We start from the raw sequence: 9,287 nt of genomic DNA on the forward strand, positions 1-9,287 counted from the left end.
AAGGTTGACATTTAAATCGGGCATGTAGGGTATAGAATTTCAAGGCAAGAACAAGAGCAAAAACAAGGAAATGGCATGTTTGGCATGTCTGAGAAATTATCAGAATTGAGTCCAATTCAGGAAAAGAAGAAGGGAAAAAACTAGAAATTAAAATGTTCCAGCCTGAAGATAAAAGTGAATTCAGCTAAAGTGCAAGATAAATTGCCATTCCAACTCTTGCATGCCTCATATGTGGGAAGTGCTCAATAAACGACGTCTGGGTACATTCTGACCACTATGTAATCTCTTGTTCAATTTATTGAATGAATTCAGCATATTACCATATACTGTACAGGATCTAAATCTCCCATCATTCCTTTTAGATGTGTGTTTTCTGTTCTGAATAGCTTTATATCTCATATCTGAGACCTGTTGCTTTGCTAACATTTTTCTTTTATTTCTAACTCCATCTTTAGTTTTCTTTCCAGAAGGGCAGCTTTCTTCATGACAGTTGCTATAGTGATCTCCTTCTGATGAAGCTCTTCTGTTAAGTCAGAGATTTCATTCCTCATTCTTTCCCGCTCAGAGCTGTGAACTCTTCCTCTGGATAGAGCTGGCTTCTTATCTTACTTAATGCTTTTTCATGATTTAGTTGGTCTGAGACCACTGAGAACAGTTCTTCCCTTTTCCTTTCTGGTTCTTTAGCAGAAGATGAATAAGATGATTCAAGTCTTTTTTTTTTTTTTCTTGAGCATTTTGGCATTCTCCTATTTTTAATAATTCTCTGTGCAAGTACAATCATTCCATTTCTATAACTCTCAGGATATCATCACGTGACTGTAACTCATTTTTCACTTCCATGGCCTGGCACTGTCTTTGGTACATTTTCAGTTCTTGTAAGACCTTCTGATTTTCATCTTGCAACTTATTCCTGCTTAATGATATTTCACTCACAGCTGATTTTAATTTTTCAATAATGAATTCATCTCTTTCATTGGTTTCACAACTGGAATCTGATTCACATAACAACTGAGGAATTTCGGAGCTGCTGTCTTCTACACTCTGTTTTTTACCATTCAGTTGAATTTGATAATTTTGTGCCTGTTTATGAAATTGATTACACTTCTCAGATAATAATTTTTGTTGAGCATCTAAAGAAACCAGATGAGTCTGATACAGTATCTCTTGCTTGTCCCATTCTCTTGACTTTGCTCTAAATTCCTCTAATTTTTGGTTTAAATTGCTCAATTCAAAGTGCATTTCTTCTTGTGAGGTAGTTCTTTTCGGTGAACTTTGTTTTGTTTCATCTGATGTAATCTCAGTTTTTCAAAGCTATTTGTTAGTTTGGAAAATCGAACTTTTAGGGTTTGTAGTTGTCCTTCATAATTCTGAGTCATTGCTAAATTACATTTTTTCCAGATTTTACATTTTTGTATTTTGTGTTCCATCGAAATAACCCCACCACGATGTCTATTTGTTTCATTAATTCCTGAAGCTCAGCCTCACAAGGAGAAGCTCCCACTGTATTCTGGGCTTGGTTCTCCATGTCAAGAAACTGCTACATCTGATTTATATTTCTTGGTTTTGCATCTGACCAAACGGAGAGCGGAGTAAATGATTCTGCAGGTTCTCCAGGAAACAGGCCCTGACGAGGTAAGTGACCTGCGCAGGTCCACACAGGCGCTCCTAGACCCTCCAGCATAGGCAGAATCTGCGCTCCAGGCTCTGCAAGGCGGGCCCGGCATCCCGGGCGCCGCGACGGGCCCCATGCAGGTGTGCAGCTGGCCTCAGGCGGGGCGAAGGCGCAGTAGGGCCTCTTGCCCCTGTCCTGGCCCGGCGAGACCGAGGGCGAGGCCCTGGCCCAGGGCACCGTGGAGCCCCTGGCGGGTTACCTGCGCTGCGCCATGCTTGCCGGAGAAGTGTGAAGTTCCCCGTCCCCCGCCAGCAGGACCGCCAGGGTCAGCGCCGCCCACCCCTCAGTCCGCTGTCTGCCACCCACCTTAGGCCCTCATTACTGCATTTCTTCTTTCAATAAACAAACAAATCATAGTCAAAGACTTATGACTATGCTCATCATTTTACTTGACTTAAGAACAATTACCTCAGTTATAGATAGACATAGTGAAAAGCAATTACTACCTAGAATCATTTAAAATTATGTCTTTAACCATATGGGAGAATGTATCTGGAAGATAATTCTTTGCACTTTAATGTTCATAAGTCGCATATCCCTGAATCTTAATTTGTAGATTTTCAACATACCTTCCAATTGAGTCGTTCATTTTTTTTCTTTTATTTAAAATTACTTGCCTACCTAGAAGTTACCCTCATTATAGTCAGATCTTACTACCTTGCAAAAAGCCATGCCTCCACAGGAGGGACAATGGGCTATCCTATCTAGCCTGCTGCAGTGGTGTCCATGTTGAAATAGCTTAGGTACATGTGTTTTGTCCTGGTGGCCTGATTTACATTTTTGTAGTTTGAATATTCATTGACATAGAGGTATTTTTCTCCATTTACCCAATTCACAAATTTGCTGGGAATATGGCAGGATTAAGAGGATCGTATTCTAATAATTCATCAGTAAACACTTGAAATTTATAGGAGTTTTACTTGAATTTTTTACCTTCGTACCTTAATGGTTTATAGGCTGGTTCCAAAAGAATACTTCACTTCAAAAGAGCAATATTGATTTACTATATCCCCTTTAAGATTTCATTTTTGTTATTTTATGCTGGATTTAAATTTTAATCTGGTTTATAAAATATATTTTAATGGTTTAAAGATATTATATTAGGATAATTTGCTTCTTCCAAGTTGAGTATTTTTTTCACTTATTTTAAACTTTTGAATCTCTTAACTGAATATGTTTTACTTAGTTCACAGTAAACCCCTATAATATGTCACTAGTTTATTTTCAGATTATTAGAAAATGGATCTTATTTTGTATACTTACAAACAGGCACACATATATAAGGTATTGCAATATTTCTCTATCATGTATTCAAATTATAAGGATATATTATTAAATAATAGTGATTATTAATTGTATAAGAGAAAAATAAAATATAGTTATTCAGAATATAAAAGAATCTGCATCATTCAACACATCTGAAATATATATCAGGATCTATGCATATTGTTCAAAATTAAGGAGGTAAATTTAATTTTCGAAATGAGAGTCTGTCAAATCTAGTGATCATAAATAATTAGGAGCTCAATTTTTTGTTTCATTCATAATCATATTCTTATTTTACTATAAATATTTTATTTGACAGTTATATACTAAGTGAATGAATTAATAATATAAATAATGATAAAAAGAGATACATTCACCATTCACCTTAAAGAAAACTTTTTCCTATACTTTTGTAAAAATAATGCTAGCCATCAAACTCAGGACGTTATGCTTGGTAGACAAATTCTCTAACACTGAGCAACATCCTCAGCCTTTTTTCTGTACTTTTAAGATGAAGTCAGCAGAAATTTGCAGTAGTCAATACACAAATAAGTGATCTAGGTACTCAGAGGGCTGTATAATGAATAACAAGTCTACAGGAAATAGAAATACTATCATTAGATTTATATTTTGCACTCACTTTCATGTACCTCTTTATCTTTTCTTGGTTCTTTCTAGTTATACATGATAGTAGAATACATTATGACATATTTATAAGAAAGCCTGGAATATATCTTGTTCTAATTCAATCTCCAGTACCTCTCCTTTTCCTCCTGTCCCTGTTCTCTTTCCTCTAGCCTACTGATGTTTCTGCCATATACTATGGTTATTTTTTAATTTCTTGTCACATACACAATGGTGAGATTCACTGTGGTGTATTCACATGTGTACATAGGAAACTTAAGTCAGATTTGTTCCACTGTCCTTCCTTTACCCATCCTCCCTCCCTTCCTTTTATTCCCCCTTGTCTGCTCTACTGAACTTCTATTCCTTTTTTTAAAATTCCTCCTCCCATTGTGGATTATATTCCACATATGAGAGAAAACGTTCAACCTTTGGTTTTGGGAATTGGCTTAATTCACTTAGCATGATAGTTTGCAGATCCATTCATTTACAGGCAAATATCATAAAGTCATTCTTTATGACTAATACTTAATTTTGTATATATACAACATTTTCTTAATCCATTCAAGTTGAAGGGCACCTAGGTTGACTCCATATCTTAGCTATCATGAGCTGTGCTGTTATAAACATTGATGTGGTTGCAACCCCATAGTATGCTGATTTTAAATCTTTTGGATATATATCAAGGAGTGGGATAAGTGGGTGAAATGGTGGTTCCAATCCAAGGATTTTGAGGAATCTCCATATGTTTTCCAGGGTGGTTGCATCAATTTGTAGTCCCACCAACAATATATGAGTGTATCCTTTTCTCCACATCCTTACCAACAGTTATTGTTATTTGTAATATTTATAGTTACCACTCTGACTGGAGTGAGATGAAATCTCAGTGTAGTTGTAATTTGAATTTCTCTAATTGCTAGAGATATTTTTGCTTATGTTTGTTGATATTTTTGCTTATGTTTGTTGACCATTCTTATTTCTTCTCTTCAATATTGTCTGTTTAGTTCTTCTGCCAATTTATATTGGGTTCTTTTTTGGTTTTAAGTTTTTTGAGTTCTCTGTATATCCTGGATATTAATGCCCTATCTGAAGTGCAGGTGGGGAAGTTTTTCTCCCACTCGGTAGACTATCTCTTCATGCTCTTGATTATTTTCTTTGCTATGAAGAAGCTTTCAAGTTTGATGCTATCCCATTTATTAATTATTGATTTTACTTCGTGTGCTCTGGGAGTCTTGTTAGGGAAGTCAGTTCCTGAACTGACATGTTCAAGTTTTGGGCCTACATGTTCTATTATCATGTACCCCTTTTAAAGAGGGCATCTGTTCAGTTAGAAAATATTCAATTGATCTTACGTATTTTTTGATTTTACTAAAAATATTGAACCTGAAATCTACTTTCCTTTTATTTTTATTAATTTTTTTCTTTTTAAAAAATTTTTTACAGACTGCATTTTGATTCATTGTACACAAATGGGGTACAACATTTCATTTCTATGATTGTGCACGATGTAGATTCATACCATTTTGTAATCATACATGTACATAGGGTAATGATATCTGTCTCATTCCACCATTTTTCATGCTCCCCCCTCATTTCCCTCTACGTAATCTCTGTTCTTTTCTCACTCCCAACCCCCCACAACCCCATAATCTACCGTCTTAACAAATTTTAACTGCAAAAACAACGAATATTGCCTATTATGTGCACCTACCACATTTTGGTTATCCATTATTCATAAATGAGAACTTGGATTGCTTCTACAGTTTAGTTATTTGTGAATAATGTTGCTATGAGCATGAATGTGGAACTATCTCTCCAATATCCTGCTTTCAATTATTTGGGTATATACTGAAATATAAATTTCTGGATCATATGGTAATTTTATTTTTTATTCTTTGGGGAACTGCCATATTATTTTCCACCTCATCTGTGCCATTTTATGTTCCTACCAGAAATATAAAGAGTTTCAATTTCATATATCCTCTCCAATACTTTATTTAATTTTTTATACTAGTCATCCTAATAAATGTAAAGTGGTAGTTCACTATAATTTTATTTGCATTTCCTTATGATTATTGATGTTGAACATCTTTGTGTGTTTATTATTCATTTATATACAGTCTTGGAGATAGATCTTTGCAAGCTTTTTGTCTGGTTTTGAATTGGGTACTATGTTGGTGGTGACTTTTAGTTCTTCATGTATTTTGGATATTAATTCCTTATTAGATATATGGATTGCAAGTATTTAATCCATTCTGTGGGTTGCTTCTTTATAGACATTTTCTTTTGATGCACAAACTTTAAAATTTCAATGAATTCTCATTGCCTATTTTCTCAATTGTTGCCTTTGTTCATTTTACATAATTTTTGTACATCATACTATGTAAAGGTGAAGAATTTCAAATTTATTATTTTCCATGTGGATATCTAGTTTTTCCAACACTGTTGTTTTTTGTTTGTTTGGTTGGTTGGTTGTTTAAGACTATGCTTTTCTCACTGAATGACTTTGGCAGCCTTGAAAAAAAATCATTTTATTTTATGTGTGAGGATTTATTTCTAGGGTCTCTGTTCTGTTCCAGTGGTCTATAAGTCTGTTCATTCCCTTGCCACAATGTTTTGATTTTCTGTAATTTTACAGTATCTTTTAAAATCAGGAAATGTGAGTCTTACAGCCTTGTATTTTTGAGTTTGATTTGGCCTTTGAGGTCCTTTGATATTTCAAATAAGGATAAGGTTTGTATTTCTACAAAACACATCATTGAAATTTTGATGGGAATGGCATTGAATGTACAGATCATTTTAACAATCATAACAATATTAAGGTTCATGAACTTGGTATGTGTTTCTATTTATGTATGTGTTCTTTAATGTCTTTCAACAATAATTTATAGTTTTTATTTCACAAGACTATCAAGTACTTGGCTACTTCCTAAGTATTTTTATGTGTGTATCTATCGTAAATAAAAAAAATTTTTAATGTCCTTTCAGATGTTTCATGGTTAAGGTATGGTAATGCAACTGATTTTTCTGCATTGAGTTTGGCTCTAGTTACTTTGCTAAATTCACTGCATAGTTATATTTTTTTGTGGAATTTTTCAATTTCAACATACAATATTACTTCATCATGAACAGACTGTTTTATATTTTCCTTTACATTTTGAATTACATTTCTATTCCTTTTCATCCATAAGTGCTTTGCTCAGAATTTGCAATATATTAAATAGAAGTGGAAAGAGTGGACATTCTTGCCTTCTTCCTGATCAGAGGTAAATCTTTCAGTTTCATTATAAATTTGATGTTTGCTGTATTTCATATATAACTTTTAGTATGTTGAGTAGTCCTATTTTTGTTTATTGTGTATTTTTATTATGTTAGGCTGCTAAATTTTGTTAGATGCTTTTTCTATATCAGTTGAGATGATCATTTTTCCTTATTTCTGTCAACATGGTATATTACATTAATCAATATTCATATATTGTAAATTCTTGAATTCCAGAGATGAATCCCACTTGATCAGGTAATACAGTCTTTTAAATATATAGTTGGATTTTTTTTCTGATATTTTGGTAAATTTTTTGCATCAGTGTTTACAAGGGATATCAGTTTGCATTTTTCTTTCTGTTCTGGCCTTTGTATCAGGATAATAGTAAACATGTTGAATGAGTTCTGTCCTCTTCAGTTATTCTGGCAGTTTGAGAAGGATTGGTATTAGTTCATGAAATTTTTGGTTGAATTCATCACTGAAACTTTAAAATCTAAAACTTTACTTTTTGAGAAATCTTTTGACTAATGACTTTCCTTAACTAGTTATAGTAATCTCTTTACTAATTATAGCTCATTCAGATTTTCTGTTTCTCTGTGAATTAGGCTTGAGATGTTTTGTTGTCTAGGAGTTTATTTTGTATAGGCCCTTTAATTTGTTAGCTTACAATTGTTCATATCACTGTCTTCTAATATTTTTTGGTAGAATAGACAGTAATGTCACTACTTCCACTTCTGATTTGATTAATGAGAATCTTCTTTCTTAGTGCATTAAAGTTTTTAAAAACTTCTGTAGTTTTTAAAACTACAGTTCCTAGTTCCTTAAGTAGTAAAATAAAGATACTGATTTAAGATTTTTCTTCTTTTTAAGTATAAGCTTTAATAGCTACAAATTATTCCCTTAATATGGCTTTTATTTTATAGTTATAAATACTCATGCTTGTTGTGATTCTGACTTCATTATTTTCTAAGTCATCTCTATTGTCCCTTTGTTTTCTGCTTTGATTCCAAATCCAACTCCTTTATGGCTCAATTCCCAACTTTCAGTTGTAGATGTTGGAAAATTACATCTTTATAGATGACCCAACACAGAACAAACTAATAATTTTTTTAAGTGTAGTTAGTCTCTCCTTATTTAGAAAAACTGTGATTATAAACCTAAATTACATTATTATTAGCATTACTCTAAAAATTTCATTGTATTATTCCCTTAAATTGTTTATAAAATCAAAAATGAAGTTGTAAACTGTTGCTATAAAGACAAAATGCTTGTTTTTATAGTTGCCTGATATCTTTATTAAAATATTTATTTCTTACAGTTCCAAGTTATCTAGTATTCTTTCATTTAACTCTGAAGGAGATCTTTGAGCCTGTCCTAAAGTGTAATTTTACTTGTAAGGAATTCCCTCAAATTTCATTAACCTCTTAATTTCTCCTTCACTTGTGTAGGACTCTAAGACAGTTATGATAGAAATATGATTCTTGGTTGAAAGGCTCTTATTAAAGATTAATTGCATGTGATGAGTTACTTCTCTCTTACTGCTTTCAAAATTCCAAATCTGTATTTGATTATAATTATCTTAATATGGCCATTCTTGAGTCCCTCTTATTTGACTGTCATTGAGTTTCCTAGATATTTATATTCATATCTTTCATCAAATAGGAAAATTTTCAGCCATGATTTTTTCAAATATTCTTTGCCTCTTTCTCTTATCCTTCCGGGAGTACCAAAATGCACATCAGTCTAATTAATGATGTCCCACAAGTCCTTTGGGTTCTGTTTTTGATTCTTCAATCTTTTTCCCTTAATTCAACCCTAATATTTGACAATTCCTTTTGTGCTTTCTATAAGCTTACAGAGTATTTTATTGACTTCTCAAATCTGTATTTAAATTCCTCTGGTGATCGTTTTATTTATTTCAGTTATAGTTCTTTTCAGTTCAAGAACTGATTTTTTTCTTTTTGTATGATTTCTATCTCTTTATTTATGCTTCCATTTTGTTCAGACATTTTTTTTCTTGACTTTGTACACATCTTCTTTGAGCTCTTTGATTATCTTTAACACAGTTCTCTTAAGGTCTTAGTCTAATAGATTTGTCATCAGATCTTTTTCAGGAACAGTTCTTGTTGATTTATTTTTCCCTTTGAATGGGCCTACTTTTCTTTTTCTTTGTATGTCTTGTGAGTTTTATCACTTTTGTTATAAATTTGACATTTGAATCTAAAACAGGTGGTAAGTCTGGAAATGCAGGTTTATCTTCCTTCCTCAGGGTTTGCAGTTTATTTGTTTTGTTTTGTTTTCTTTGCAGGGAGGGATGGTGTCAGATATTGGTTTAGGCAATCTTGGTGCCAAGATGTAAAATTTATGTCTTCTCAGGTCTTCTGAGTCTGTGCTCTTCCCTGGATATGCATGATCACTTTCTAATTTGTCTCATATGCACAGTTGTTGTTTTTTTATTTAGCT

At 33.0% G+C, this 9,287-nt stretch overlaps 1 pseudogene; it reads right to left on the reverse strand.

Moving 5' to 3' along the window:
- Positions 1 to 308: 308 nt before the first annotated feature.
- Positions 309 to 1,525, reverse strand: LOC124974068 (deuterosome assembly protein 1-like; annotated as a pseudogene).
- Between the last annotated feature and the right edge of the window lie 7,762 nt (positions 1,526 to 9,287).

Source organism: Sciurus carolinensis, unplaced genomic scaffold (assembly GCF_902686445.1).
Source record: "Sciurus carolinensis unplaced genomic scaffold, mSciCar1.2, whole genome shotgun sequence".
NCBI lineage: Eukaryota > Metazoa > Chordata > Mammalia > Rodentia > Sciuridae > Sciurus > Sciurus carolinensis.